Source organism: Mixophyes fleayi, chromosome 2 (assembly GCF_038048845.1).
Source record: "Mixophyes fleayi isolate aMixFle1 chromosome 2, aMixFle1.hap1, whole genome shotgun sequence".
NCBI classification, from domain to species: domain Eukaryota; kingdom Metazoa; phylum Chordata; class Amphibia; order Anura; family Limnodynastidae; genus Mixophyes; species Mixophyes fleayi.
The window spans coordinates 265433934-265449165 of record NC_134403.1 but is presented as its reverse complement, the minus strand read 5'-3'; the positions used below and the strand labels follow the sequence as shown (position 1 = coordinate 265449165).

The following is a 15232-nucleotide window of genomic DNA, read 5'->3' as shown; positions in this document are numbered from 1 at the left end:
TATTTGTGTAGCCGACAAGGACGCTAATGAGGATGATGTTGTCTGTGTAAGTCCTGCACCAGTGAAAGCAGTTCTTGCATGTGATGAGAAGACCATTGTCATGCCTGGACATAAAACCCCCAAAAAAATCCACCTATTATATGAAGAATTATTTTTACCCAAATCCTGACAATTGTCTAGCCATTTGTAGCGTTTGTAAAGCAACAGTCAGTAGAGGTAGGGAACTTACCCATCTAGGAACCTCATCCATGTTACACCATTTGAAGTGAGTTCATGGCAAGCTTTTGGGAAAATCAGAAACTTGTGCTAAAAAAATAACAAGCAGTCCATCATCAGGTCCCTTCTCGCACCTACATTCCAATCTACACCCACAACACCGTCCTCATCAATATGCTCAGTAGTGATCGGAGTCTTGCATTTCACCCTGTATATGCTTCTGCGGATGAAGGAACAGCAAAAAGCCATCCACGCTTACTCCACAAGCCATGACATTGGGAAAGGAGGGGGGATGTATTTTAGTCAAGTGCAGTGGAGACTACTTTCTGTGTTGTGCAAGGTGCTGAAACCATTCGAGGTAGTCATCTGTGAAGTGAGTTCAGAAACGGCTAGCTTGAGTCATGTGATTCCCTTAAGTAAACTTTTGGAAAAGCAGCTTGAGAAACTGAAGGAGGAGATGAAACAAAGCAATTACTCTAAGTATGTTGGACTTGTAGATCAAGTGCTTTATTCGCTTTGCCAGGATCCAAGAGTTATCAAAATCTTGAAATCGGATCCCTACATTTTGGTGACTGCTTGATCCTCGATTTAAGAGCTGTGTCTACTCTTTGTTTACAACTGACCCAGATCTAAAGAGATGCAAGGAGCTCCTGGTGAGTAAGATGACAGCTCAAGTGTTACGTGACAGGACAGCGTCTCCTTCAGTTTTTCACTCAACTGCTGCTAGGAAAATCTTGGCTTTCCCAAGAGACCCAAGGATGATGCAGATGACTCGGCCCAAAATTTTGACATCTGGTCTAAAAGAATTGACCAAAAAAATGTGACGCCTCTGTCGTAACTCCACCTAATCCTACTATCAACATCCAAAGGATGGTGGAGCATTATTTTCACGACAGCATACAAATAGACACATCAGTCCCTTTACATACTGGGAGGAGAAAAAAAACAGAATTTGGAGACCCATGTACCAACTCGCTTTGACTGCCTAAGCTGCCCAACCTCCAGTGTGTACTCAGAGTTTTTAGCACAGCCGGGAACCTTGTCAGCGAACAGTGTAGGTCCTTAGGCTACTTCCTTAAAATGTGGAAAAGATAATGTTCATAAAAATGAACTTCAAGTTCCACGAGGAACGCCTTTCCCACCAATTACATCACAATACTGAGACTTCTGTAATGGGGGAATCCAGTGGTGATGAATTAATAATGTGTGAGAATGTCAACATCTTGCCACAGTAGAGTTCAGTAACAGCACTGTTACCTTGTTTTGTGGGGGCCTAAACAAACCAAGCACTTCAGCCACAAGGAGTGGAACTTTTGTGGCTGAAGTGCTTGGTTTGTTAAAGTGTGCATTTCCTTGTTAAGATCCAACATGAGGGTGGGTGGGAGGTCCGAAAGACAATTCCATCTTGCACCACTTTTCCTGTCAGCTACCGCTGTGTGCCAATGTTACCTACATGTGCTATATACTGTTGTATGCTTAGCAAAAAACTTAGACACCCATTGATGATGCAGATGACTCGGCACAACATTTTGACATCTGTTCTTGTCTACTGTAAAAGAATTGACCAGAATTCCTGATCCTACTATCAACATCCAAAGAATGGTGAAGGATTATTTTTATTTTTTTTGAACGGTATAATGACAACAGTTTTATTAACAAAGAACAACGTTGCTTGCAGAAGTAATGTAAGCATGGATGTCTAAATAGACGTGTATATGTATTACCTTCTGCTTTGCTGCTGTTTCATCAAGTGTTTGTAATCTGCACTTTACATCAAAGGTACCTAACTATATTATAATTTTGTGTGAATTGGGGCTGATTCGAAGCTCAGTGATGAACTTTTTGCTGGGAATTACAGTGGCTCTTTTTAGTGCTTTGTCTGGCACCCTGGATTGGTGTGTGTGAAAAAAAGCATGAATCCTGGGGCGTTAGCGCTCGTTGCCATGTATTAGCTGTAGAATTACCCCAGTTATCCAAGAAACGGGTGCAGTGGTCAAATGAACCATAACTGGTTTTATGATCCAAGGACAATTCCATCTTGTGCCACTTTTCTTTTCTGCCACTGTTGTGTGCCAAAGTGTTCTAGATGTGCTAGGAATTGCCGTGTGTTTGAGTCATTGCTCTGTCCCTTAGCATCCAGGTAGGTATTTGTCCGAACATGTTCTAAAATAATATTGTGACCTGTGAGGTGGTCAAAATTGACAGCAAATGACTTGAAATTTGTGTTATTGAGGTTAATAATAATATAGGAACGAGGGCGGTTTTGCCAAAACCAAAACACGAAGTTAATCCAGATCCAAAACCAGAACGCAGGGATCAGTGAACATCTCTTGTATTTAGTAGGTTACATATTTAGTTAAATTTGTATGAAAGTGAAAGTACTCATGATAAGAGTAGGATAATAATGATAATAGGATAAATTTAACAATATAATGAATTTTAAAGTGAGAAACTAATAGAAATAACGTAAATTTTTGGAAATAAATTCAAGGAGAAGGAAGACAATCTAAGGCAGTGGGTCCCAAACTTTTAAAGTTCGCGGCATCCTTGGAGGCTCCATAATATTTTCAAGGCACCCCTCCAAAATGATTACCGGGCAGTCCTGTTTTATAAGTAGTTGGGTCAAAAAAACGGAATAAGTATTTAGGTCAGGACAGAAATACTTATTTAGTTGTATGCAAAAATAATACACATAAATCCAAGGGAAAATAATATTTTTATATATTTTTTTCAATTATATTTCTGTCAAAGAATAATTGACATAATTAACTCACACTGTGACCACCTTCATCTCCACACACACTTAGCTGCCTTTTTAAAATTTCCCAATTATTTTAACATTTAGGTTATAAAAAGACACTGATCCATCAACTTCAGCCTTTTATAAATTATAATCACATTGATCTAAAGAAGGCAAAACAAAATCCACAGTGGGACAGTTGCAAATTTAGCCTCACAGAGAAAATCAGAGACTTTATCAATAACCCCCAAAATGTCCTCTCCTAATCCAGTTTTGTTTTTGTAAATATTGTTGTCATCTGTTGTCATCACAAACTCATGGAGTGAGGAATTCTGCAGCCTAACCAGCCTTACAGTAAAGAACCCCTTTCCAATGCTTATGGATTTTCTTCTATTTGCAATTGAGCAACTACTTGTCCTCTGTAGGATTGATGGTGAAAGTTTTGACCTAAATGTTTTTGTACATATTAATTAGGTCACTTCTAAAGTGCCTATTTTCTAATGTAAAAACAAATCTACCTTTTCTAACCTTTTTCTATAGTTTCAAACTCTTCATTCCCTTATAGAGTTTCCAGCCTCTGAACCACAGTTCTCTTTCTAAGAGTGAGGTGCCCAAATTGTACCCCATAATCAAGAGGCGGACATACAATGGTAGTACAATGCATCAGCAATTTCAAGGAGGATACAGAACAGATCTTGGCTTTCTTGCCATTAAGATGGTACCTGAATTGAGTGCCCATGCAACACAAAAGGCTTCTCCAGAACCAAAGAAGGCTCCTCCGTCCACACTCTCTACTTAGTCAGACCATTCCACAACACTGATTACTACATGGAATGCTAGTCTACAATGGCTGCATTAATATAGGTAGCTGATAATGTTTCTGCCATACAGTAGCCACTGCAGTATAATAGCGCCACATACTCTCCTAACCAACAGCTCCAATTGTTATTCCGATATCAAATGTATTCTTTATGTCTTTGATTGTAAGCGTACAGTAGATTGGGCAGGGTCATCTTTACCTTCTGTTTCTGGTCATTGTATGAAATGTATTTGTATTATGATCCCCTTGATGTACAGCACTATGTAATATACTGGAATTTTATAAATAATAATAATGTGCATTTATCATCCTTATAAAGTATCCCAGGATTTTTTTCACACCCACACCTTTTTAAAACTCTTTGGAGAGGAAACTGCATGAAACAAACCTCTAAATAACTAAACAATGAAATATAAGTACACAAGGCGGCACTTCCTCTTGATTTTGTTATATAAAAGAGTGTGTGTGGTGGGGCGGGGGAGGAATAGTAGAGATTCAGATTTTGGCAATCCCCTCTCTGATCTTCTCAAGCAGGATTCATCCGGGGGATACCAATCCCTTTCCCATTCCTATCCCTTAGGATCGAACATGGTCTCTATCAGCCAGAGGAGTGTGTAGACATAGCCTCTCAGAAAAGGTAAAAGCCCACAGAATGTTGGAAGGGGGCAGGGACAAGGTGAAATGATGGACCTGAAAGAATTTGAAGAGTGGACCTTTTGCATTCAATTTGGGACATTGTGCTGCTACTCTGTTTTCTGTCAACTAGTAGTCCTTTTCCATCTCCAGTTTTCTTTAATTGCATTCTCTTTAATGTGTGTTACAGAGCCGCGTTGGCCGCGGGCACCGCCGCGACTCACCGCCCCTCTCTCTGGCGTCCTGGCCGTTTCCATGATGACCGGGATGTCACTAATGGAAGTTCGGGACGACCGTTGCCAGGGCAACAGCCGAACGTCAAAAATAAGTTCTGTGCGCTCCGGCAAGCTGAGCAGCCAGGCGAATGCGCAGGGCCCCTCACAGCCTGTGGGATGATTAAGCAGTGCATATTATTTATTGGCCTACACCTGAGTGTAGGTTCAGGGCAAGCTCTGATTGGTTGGTTCAAGTATTTAAGGGCTTAGCCTCCCTGCCAGTTATAGCGCTTACTTACCAGTTTGCTGACCTGCTCCTGTTTTGTCTGTTGGACCCAGTTCCTGTGGATACTCTGCTATTGGATCTCCTGTTGTGACCCTCTGCCTGTACTTTGGACCTTGCCTGTTTTTCCCCGTGACCCTTTGCCCTGTACCTTATACTCCGCTTCTTTGCTTGCTTGCGAAACTTGACCACGGCTATCGTCTGAATATCCGTTGCCTTCTATTCAGCCTCCTGGCCTGCCGCTACGGGCCTGTATTACCAACTCACACTACGCCTGGAGTTAAGTCATGGTGGGGGCACCTGAGTACCGGTGACCGTATAAAGCTCTAAGGGAATGGCGGCTGCTATAGGTGAAGACCTTCGCCATCTGGTTCTGTGAGTTGGTGATCAGACCGTCAGCCTAACAGTAAGTAGCATAAATTTTACCACGGCCTAGGCACATCAATTTCATCTGCCATTTCGGGGTCCAGTTTGTTATTTCTATGGTAAGTTATTATCATGCTCTGTGTTAAAGACTCTACATCGCTTAGTGTCATCAGCAAATGTTGACGCCTAGTTTTCTAGACCATCTACAAAATCACTTGTAAAAAGACTTAAAAGCCCAATACTGATTCTTGTGATACCCCACTAATAATTTTAACCCAGTCTGAATACATTCCATTCATAACTATCACCTTCAATTCTTATGTTGCTAAACTATAGATTGAATCCTGGCAGTCTAGAGGGGTATTTATCAAAGCAAAGTGAGTAAACACAACACATGAGGTAGGTAAGGATTTCCTTACCATTAATAAACTTGCATATTGTAGTATGTTTAACTCAATTATAGTCATCATTGTTAAAGCAAGCTTAAATTCATGAAATATGCAGAACTCAAACTAAATATGCATAATGCAAACCTAGCTAGACAAAATAAACACACAATCCAGAGGCAGCATACACAATGAAAAAAAACAGCATTTCTGAATACAACTTGGTGAACTGGAAGTAGTTTTTTTGGTACCTTATTTGCTGATCTGCACTATATATAAAATGCGTACTGTGCAGGACTTTAGATGTACTGTTTATATGACCTTGAACTTATTTTTAAGAGTAATACTACGATAGAACTCTAACCATTTAAGTAGTAAGTAGTACTCTGGATATATATATATATATATATATATATATATATATATATATATATATACACATAGTTGACCACATAGTTGGTTTACTAAAGATTGTGTCAGGTATAGGGAGGGTCGAGGTAAAAAGCTGTGCAGCCATTGTGAACTTCCAATGTTAAATCACCAGCAGGGAATTAGTTTTAACAAAGGAAGTCGTATGTGGAGACGCACCTTTCGAATGTGTAATAATGTTGTGGTGACGCGACAAACTGCACATTGCAAGTATGTAATAGTAATAACACAGTATTGTAAAGCAAGATAAGAATAATTAAAGCATCTCATAACTTTAAGGGCCTTTTTTTCAGATATTGGGATATATTTACTAAACTGCGGGTTTGAAAGAGTGGAGATGTTGCCTATAGCAACAGATCAGATCCTAGCTGTCATTTTGTAGAATGTACTAAATAAATGAAAGCTAGAATCTGATCGGTTGCTATAGGCAACATCTCAACTTTTTCAAACCCGCAGTTTAGTAAATATACCCCAATATCTCAAAACAAAGGCCATTAAAGATATGGGAGATGCATTCATCATTCATCTTGTTTTGTAACTAAACATAAAAGTTTTACATTACTTTAACATCAAATGAGATGGTAGTAAAACAACTCATTATATGCAATACTAAACGTATTATCTATACCTGCAAGTATTATCTAGTACCTGCAACAACTTATATATAGTATAGCTAGACAAAAAACCATTAAGGGATAGAATTAGAGAACAAGCAAGGAGTGTAAGAATTTTGACAAACACACCATCTCAAAGTATAACTAAACAAATGATTTTGTGGTTGATAGAAATTATCCACGTCAAAAAATGAATTCTTGAAATGAAGATGAGGTATTTTGCTGGAGTTCAGTAACAGTAACAAAGTAGGTAGCCACGTTAATCCAGATAGCGTATGAGTCTACAATTCACAGTCACAGATGCGGTAAAATGAGAGGCTGTCCAATAATGTCTCCAATTCAGTTAGATAATAAGAATTAGTAAAATAACTGACAAACTATGGCACTCCCCATTCACCTATTGTGTAAAGAAACCCTGGGGGATCAATTATATGAATTTGATACTTGATGTCACTAATACTGAAACTTTCACTTTCAGTTTTGTAAGACATTGGGGCTCATGTAGAGTTGGATGTACATCTGTGATTTTCTGCACGCACATCAAAAATACATACACATATGTCCATATGCAGATTTTGTTGAATCTTACACTTATGACTTCTTGCACTTGGAGAGGCGGAAGGGGTGGACAAAAGTAGGCCCTACGGTGGCATGGAGGGGACAAGAGTAGGCTGAGTACAGTATTTACAAGTACAGTAATTGTATAGTAGACTTTGACATAGGCACCTGTCAGGAGGCATATCTATTGTGGCTGGTGAAAGGAGATGTAATGACAATGATCAGCAGCACTAGCTAGCCACTTCTGATTGACTATGCAAAGTGGAATATCTTCCGCACTAGAGTCCTTAATTCATTTTATGTAACGAATGATTGACACAGAATGGCCCATATAAAATAGTGGTGTCTAACTTATAGTAAAATAATATTCTTCCAAAAATCTGCTACAAAAACTAGTGGGGGCCTCATTTTAGAAGGGTTAGCGAAACGTATGTCAGGTTTTAGCAAGTGGATGTTAAATGATTTAGCTCAGATACATAGGCTTTATTAGAGGAGTGTTTAAATAATTTACCTTTAGTTAAAATCAAAAGATTATATTCAGCTCACAATAATAGATCTTTGCCACCTCAGGAGTGTATACAATTCATCCAGCTCTTAATTCTTTAATAGGATTAACGTTACAGATCTAATCTATTTAGAGGCATCAGTTTGTTTGGTGCAAACAACTTGATTTAGACAATAAACTATAGCCATACTAGGCAGCACAAATCACTTGTCCATGTGGACTTTCCTAACTTAAAATCGCATACTTGAATAAGCTATATTTAGCAACATGCTCTGCATTAGAAAATCTGGATTGATATTATTAGAATACGATTTCAGACATATAAACTACTTAGCTCATAATAACAGATCTTTGTAATCTCAGAAGTGTATACAATTCATCCAGCTCTTAATTCTGTAACAGGATTAACACTACAGATCTATTCTATTTAGAGGCACCATTTGCTTGGTGCAAATAACCGGATTCAGATAATTAGCTATAGCCCTACTAAGCATCACAAATCATTTGTCCTTGCAGATTCTTTTACCAAGTTATACTTAGTAATGTGCTCGGCATTAGAAAAGCTGGATTGATATTATTAGAATAAGATAAATGGTACAAAATTTTTTAGCCCTATCAATTACTTTTATCTTAGCTTACAAGTTACACACGGGTGGGAGTAATCGGTTGTATGATTATTTATTAGAATTCTGAAACTCAGCCTTACAATCGCCACTGTATAGGCTCCTAAGCCATACTTAATATGACTTAGAAAGTTTTCTACTACTACTATTGGACATAGCGACTAATAACTATTTTTCAACATACTTCAATGGAGCCTATGTTAGTCACATATATTGTTATACAATATTTGCAACAGTTACCATCTGTTATTATCAATATTTATGAGAACAGCTTATAACATCATAGCTGTGAAATTCAGCTTTCTAAATGATCTCATAGATCAATTTGACATATAGGGGGGTATTCAATTGTTCAGATTGATGGCCGAAATACTCGCGCTCTAAAACTATTACCGTTAATACGGTAATTACTCGCTGAATTTCAGCTCGCAGCTCAGGGAGCTGCGAGCTGAAATTCAGCGAGTAAATTACCGTATGACCGGTTTTTAAGCGCAATTTTACCGTATTAACGGTAATAGTTTTAGAGCGCGAGTTTTTCGGCCGTCAAGCCGAACAATTGAATACCCCCCATAGTGTATACTCTGGGGGAATTCAATTGGCCGCGTTACTGTTAAAAGTAACGCAGCCTGCGTATTATTACCGTTATTACGGTAATAGTGCACGTAATTACCGTTATTACGGAAGTTCTAACGCCAGCTTTTTGCTTGCAGCTCCCTGAGTTGCGAGCAGAAATCCGGGTTAAAACTACCGAAATAACGGTAATAGTCTTAGCGCGGCGGTACTTTGGGGGGAATTGAATTCCCCCCTTTGTATGACAATATCATTCATTGTTATATTATAAGTGGCTATACATATTGTGTGTCATACCATTTGCATGAATTTACTCTTAAGAAGAGCCTTATACAGAGGATTACCTGAGATATATATATCTGTAGCTTTTCATTCACATCACCAAGTTTTAATATTTCGCTTTTTAATAGAATTTTAACCTTTACGAATAAAATAAAATTTTGTTTTTAGGTGTGTTTTTTCATTCATCTCATGTCCATGAGCAATATAAGCTATGAGAATTGAATTTTGGAATATACTAATACTCATTAAAATTACTATCTACCTAGACATATGAGGTGTGCCTTCCCTAGTTAATATCTCTTTCTTTCCCCTTTTTTCTCAGCAAACTTCTGATTGACTGACTGATACCTGACCTATGCACTTGAATAGCATGATCTGCACTAGCATCCACTTTGATTTTCACAGGTCAGAAGTTAGAGACGAAGAGCCCCGACACTCCTGGTGGTGAACTATTGTGTAAAAGTATTCTTCATCTCTTATAGGAGCTGATTACTTCTATCCTATGGTTCCCTGTCAGTCAGGGTTCCTTCATTTGTCAGTAGTGATAGGAAGCTATTGAGAACATGTACTCAGCTTCTATATGCATAGGAGCAGGAAGGAGAAGATGAGCTTGCTTGACATTTTGCATGCAAACATTGTGGTACCGCAGAGGAAAATGAAAGAGATGCCACTTGGACAGTGGATACACAGTCATCACCAATGAATATATTGAGAGGAGGGAGTTCACTGATAAAAACATTGCGTGGAGTCCACATGAAAACTCCTGGTTGAAAGAGTAATTGGCATGTGACAGACACAATGAGGCATGTAGGGGCAAAATTATGGTATGTGTAGAATTGTAAGTGGTGTAAAAATGTAGCTTGGACACTGGGTATCACCTGCTACAGTGGTAGGAATGGGGGGCAACTGGTATAGTGGATGTTGCGCTGGTGGCACAGTAGTTAACATTGCTTCCTCATAGTGCTTGAGGTATGGGATCAATTCTGAACAGGGCCCTATCTGTGTAGCGCTAGCAAGTTTTCCCTGTGTTTGTGTGGGTTTACTCCAACATTCCAAAAAAATGCTGGTAGTTTAACTGGCTGTTGACAAATATGGTGTGTGCTTATGAGGTAGATAATTTAAACTGTATACTCTAATGGAACGGGGACAGATGTGAATGATTAAAAATTCTGTTTGCCCTTGACTTGTGGACTCACCCAAAAGTATATTACTGCCCCCTTGATCCCACAATGGTCAGTGGGAACGAGATTCCAACCACTCCTATACTTTTTAGTCAGAAACTCCTGAAGGAAATCTTTTACAGGACAAAAAAACAGGAGAGCAAATGAGAGTAGAGCTAGAGGAACCAGGCCCGGCGCTCCCATTAGGCAACCTTAGGCAGTTGCCTAGGGCGCCGGGACCTGCAGGGCGCCGCTGACTAGATTTTCTAATCTAGTCAGCGGCTCAGGAGAGGGTTGCAGCGGCGGCGGGGTGCCGCCGCTGTTTTTCAGTGTCCGCGGGGCATCTGTAAAGTATCACACTGTCTGTCAGACAGACAGTGTGAATAAAGTTCTTTCCCGGCGCCCCCCCTCCCCTCCCAGAATGCATCACTCCGCCTCTACGTGAAGAAGGCGCGGATCAGCTAGAGAAAAGGTAAGTAAACTCTCCTTTCTTTTTTTGAGTGTTCGCAGGGGGGGCGAAATTTTGCCTAGGGCGCCGTGAACCCTAGCACCGGCGCTGAGAGGAACCCTAGTGAAAACCCCCCAGAAAACAAAAAACCTGCTAGTGGTAGTATTGTGGTAAAACACCTGTTAAGAATAAAAACTGTGTTTTGACATTCGAAAAGAGAACAAAACGGAAAATATTGGTGATGTTTGATGGCGAATCAAAGTGCCCTTTAACCCCATAACTCCCCATACTTAATAGCAGCTTATTTTTTGTTTTGATTTTTTTGCGACTTTGACTGCTGTTTAGACAGTCTATTTAGCTCTTTCTATAGACAGTCAGTAAAGCAAAGTACGTTATTAGCAACAGTTAAAATTGTGAACTGCTGGACGGATAAGAAGGTTAAAGTTAAAGTTGCTTTTGACTATATTCAAATTGCCTTTGGCATCTTCTTTTATGTGCATGATTCTTGTTATCTTGATGCCATTATATTTTCAAGTTCTCCAGGATATCCTACTTTTTCATGAATTCTTGAACTCCATGTCTGAATGGCATTTATTACCACCCTCATATGACTATTCTCATGGTCATTAATACCAATAGTATCACCCTCAGTGTCATATCGTGACCACTTCTCAGTGATGTTTGGAGGTAGTACAGTGTGCACACCACTGGTTATATAAGGGTGACTTACAGGGTACTTGTGTCTCACAAATCATTCCTAGGGATAGGTAGTGTTGTATCAAGTTTCAAGTACGATAAGTCTGCTTTGTGCCACGGTGCCCATCCACGTGTACTATTGTGAACAGATTTGTTATGCATCTGCCTGTGAATTCTGTTTATTAGACAAAGGGGCCTATTTATGAAACCCTAAACCATGGGCAAACCTTTTTTTCCGCATAGTTTATGCATTTTTAAGTAAAATGTTAGTTTAAGAAAAGCCTGACACAGGAGATATCTGAGACTTTTTTATCTTGCTTTCACACTGATTGGGATCAAGATCTGGATTCGATATATAGCGTAATGAATATATTCCTCTGTGGAATTGATGTGAAGAGGATACTTTAACATACACAGATCTGGCTACATATGACATGCTACAGAGAGGAGACGATATGCTGACCAACTACTAGAATCTTGTAAGTGCGTTTCCCAGAGGGGCTGTTGTTGGAAAGATCTTTCTGCGGACTGTTCCTGATATAATTAAACTATTTAAGTTTAATCAAAGAAATAAATGGCTGGTTACATTCATTAAGAAGTGGATATATAAACTACTGCATATTTATTATAATATATATCAGACACGGAATTCACAGTAGAATACTTCATCATAGACTATGTTTTGCCACGTTTGAATTAAATGAGGACATATACTATGATTCTCCTGTTTATGGCTTCACACCTAATTAATCTAAACAACAGACTATTTACTATTAGAGCACGTACATGTAAGATCTATCTTTTTTAACAATCTCTGCAATTGCCAATGATTTACAGTCATAATGAGTCACTGCTTTCTGAGACCTGTGTGAGACTACCAAGTGTGCGCCCAATTGGTGATGTTTTTGCAAATTGTAATACAGACAAAAAACAAAACAAAGCTCAATATCTAGGAAATTAACTAAGCAAATTGATCCATCTCCCCTCTCAAACAAATAAGAGAAAGCTGCATTAAACACAGCATGTTTTTCAACATTACATATCTGTGAGTGCCATTTAAATATTAAATATTACAAACCCGCTGTCTGTAGTATGAAACAGCACACAAGAGACTCTAGTAATGTCCGTTTATAGTGGCAGGTGAATTATTCTACTTGCTGGTCCTTGTGATAACCAGTGACAACATAACCATTCTCCTTAGCATTCAATTAATTAGTTATTTTCACCACTGTTTCTGGCGTTATTAAAATTTCGTAAAATCACTTGATGAACCGGTACCTGAAAACTTCAGAACGTGTCCTTTCACCCTATGGAGCGCTGCTGTGGGAGAAGTCAAGTCACAGAGATATGTCCATCCAGAAGTCACAAGCACTATTTGAACGCTTCCTTAACCAGGCGAGCTTTCAGCAGGGTCTTGCAGTTAGAGAGAATACTTGGTAGACATTCAGATGAACAGTTCCAGGAGTAGTGTGCAGCATACAGAAGGGTTTTAGTCCTGAAAGCAGTGATAACCTAGGAAGATAAGGAAGGTTGGTGTGAGCAGAGAGTTGGGATGTAGTAAAAGTGTAAGCTTAGATCTAACAAGCGGAAAAGTATTGGAGAGCACTAAAATTTTTTGTAGTGAATGCATAATATAATAAGAAATCAAGGTGATTTCAGTAACAGAAAGGTGGATAATGATCAAGAGAAGAGAGGTTATTCTTGTATCAGCAATTTTGAAAAGATCGAATGCCAGATTTTCATTGCAACAAGATTCAGGAGGATGATTGAAGATTCATAAGGAACCGCATTATTTTTGGCCAGGATGGTCAAGAGTTTTCATGGAAAGGTCACATCTATTATTGCATGCTCTTAAACAGGTCATCCAGTGAAATATAGGAAAGCCAAGACACAAAAAGCTCATTAGGGCTATTGCATTATCCATTAAGTGCTAACAGGACAAGATTTTCTTATTTTTTTTCTATGAGTTTTCCTGTTACAAACCATCACCGCTGTTGCCAACATTTATAAAAATATCATGGGAGACCTTCTTTCTGTGGATATCTAATGATACACATCATTAACTGAATGCATGTATTGACTTTAACACCCTCTACATTTGAACTCTCCATTCTTACATTTTTAAAATATGAATTTTCCCATAGCGTTATTTTTCCACAATACATTTTGCTTTTGGTCTTTACCTGTCATGTTACCTGTCAAGTAAAGAAATATAAAGGCTCTGTTGCCATAGAGAACTATACAAGGTCTATGTATACTATTTAGTCAGTATGAAAAGAAGAAGGACCCACATATAATCATTTTGCAAAAACCCCTCAAAGCCTTTATAAAGTACTTGTCAAATTTCCATAATTTTTCCCCCTAACCTCTATTGTATTGCTTTTAAAGTACTGCTATCTGAAAGCATTTACTAAATTTGCCCCCCCTCCATTGTTAGGACATGTCTAACTGTGGAATTCACTATGGGAGTCATAAACAGACTACAGCAAAGCCAAAACACAAAGAGAATCGATCACTGTCTAATATTAAGACTATCTCATTTCATATTCGCACTAAGGGGCACATTTATCATTTATCGGACAAAACGAGAAATACTTATCAATCCTTATCGTATGGATAAGGATTGATGTATTTCTCAAATTTATTAAAAATGGAACACAGAAACAGCAGTTACGTAAAACTGCTGTTTCTGTGATAAAAAAAAAACCATACTCACCACTGCCTCTTCGGTCGCGCTGGCTCCGGATCTCCTCCTCTTCGGTGCACTTTATCTTCTTCATGCTACTGCGCATGTGCCGACCGGAGAACTTGAGGCTGTGACAGGGAGGGATCACAAGATCACTCCCTGCGCATGCGCTGTCCAGCTTTGCTCTCCGGAGCAGAGCTGGACATACCGAAGAGCACAACTTTTACAAGTAATTCCTATGATGTACGCCAGCTTCATCTGGCGTACATTAACACAACAAGTTCCCGAAAAAAATATTTTTTCGGGACTTGTTAGATTGCGGCCAGGAGCAGTCACCATTCTGCAGTCACCATTCTGCTCGCAAAAACGATCAGGAGTGCAAAGCAGCAGATATCAATGATATCTGCTGCGATGCACCTTTAATAAATTTGCGGTGAGCACATCCTGGCCTAATTTACACGGTAAGTGCACGATAGTGCACTACCGTGCTTTCTTAAATATACCCCTAAAACACACGGGACATTCACTGTTACTTTGGGAATACTTTCACAACGTTGAAATATTCAAGTTTCTGCCATGTAAAGTAGCGCATACTTGCGCATTCTTTAGGTGTCCTCCGGGAGATCCTGGAGAGGGGGTGTAGTGGGAGGGCAGAAAGGGGCACGGCGCAACGAATTGTGTCAATTTGGCTATTGATTTGCAGGATGCTGGAGACTTGCTTGCTCTACTTGGTGTCCGGGAGACCTACTCAGAATTCGGGAGTCTCCCGGACATTTCGGGAGAGTGGGCAAGTATGAAATTTACTAGCTTATACACTTCAACGTGACCTTTTTTTAAGACTGTTCTCTAGGACTTATTAATGCCTGAAAAGCACAATTTTCCCATCTGAATTCAGACATATTGCAATGTTTGCTGCTAGAACACTTCTCTACCTAACTCTCCATTACTTTTGGAAACTACACAGAAACATCTGCAGCAGCAGCCTCCTCCCCTGTGCACCAT

At 39.3% G+C, this 15232-nt stretch overlaps 1 long non-coding RNA gene across 2 annotated transcripts in view; it reads right to left on the bottom strand.

Moving 5' to 3' along the window:
* LOC142138966 (uncharacterized) overlaps window positions 1-15210 on the bottom strand; it is a 23213-nt gene extending 8003 nt beyond the window's left edge. For both annotated transcript variants that reach the window (XR_012688136.1, XR_012688137.1), the window contains exons 1-2: window positions 14261-15210; window positions 12823-13056 (exon numbers count right to left, since the gene is read on the bottom strand). This is a non-coding gene — a long non-coding RNA (uncharacterized LOC142138966). The remainder of the gene's footprint in view (window positions 1-12822; window positions 13057-14260) is intronic.
* Window positions 15211-15232: the final 22 nt, after the last annotated feature.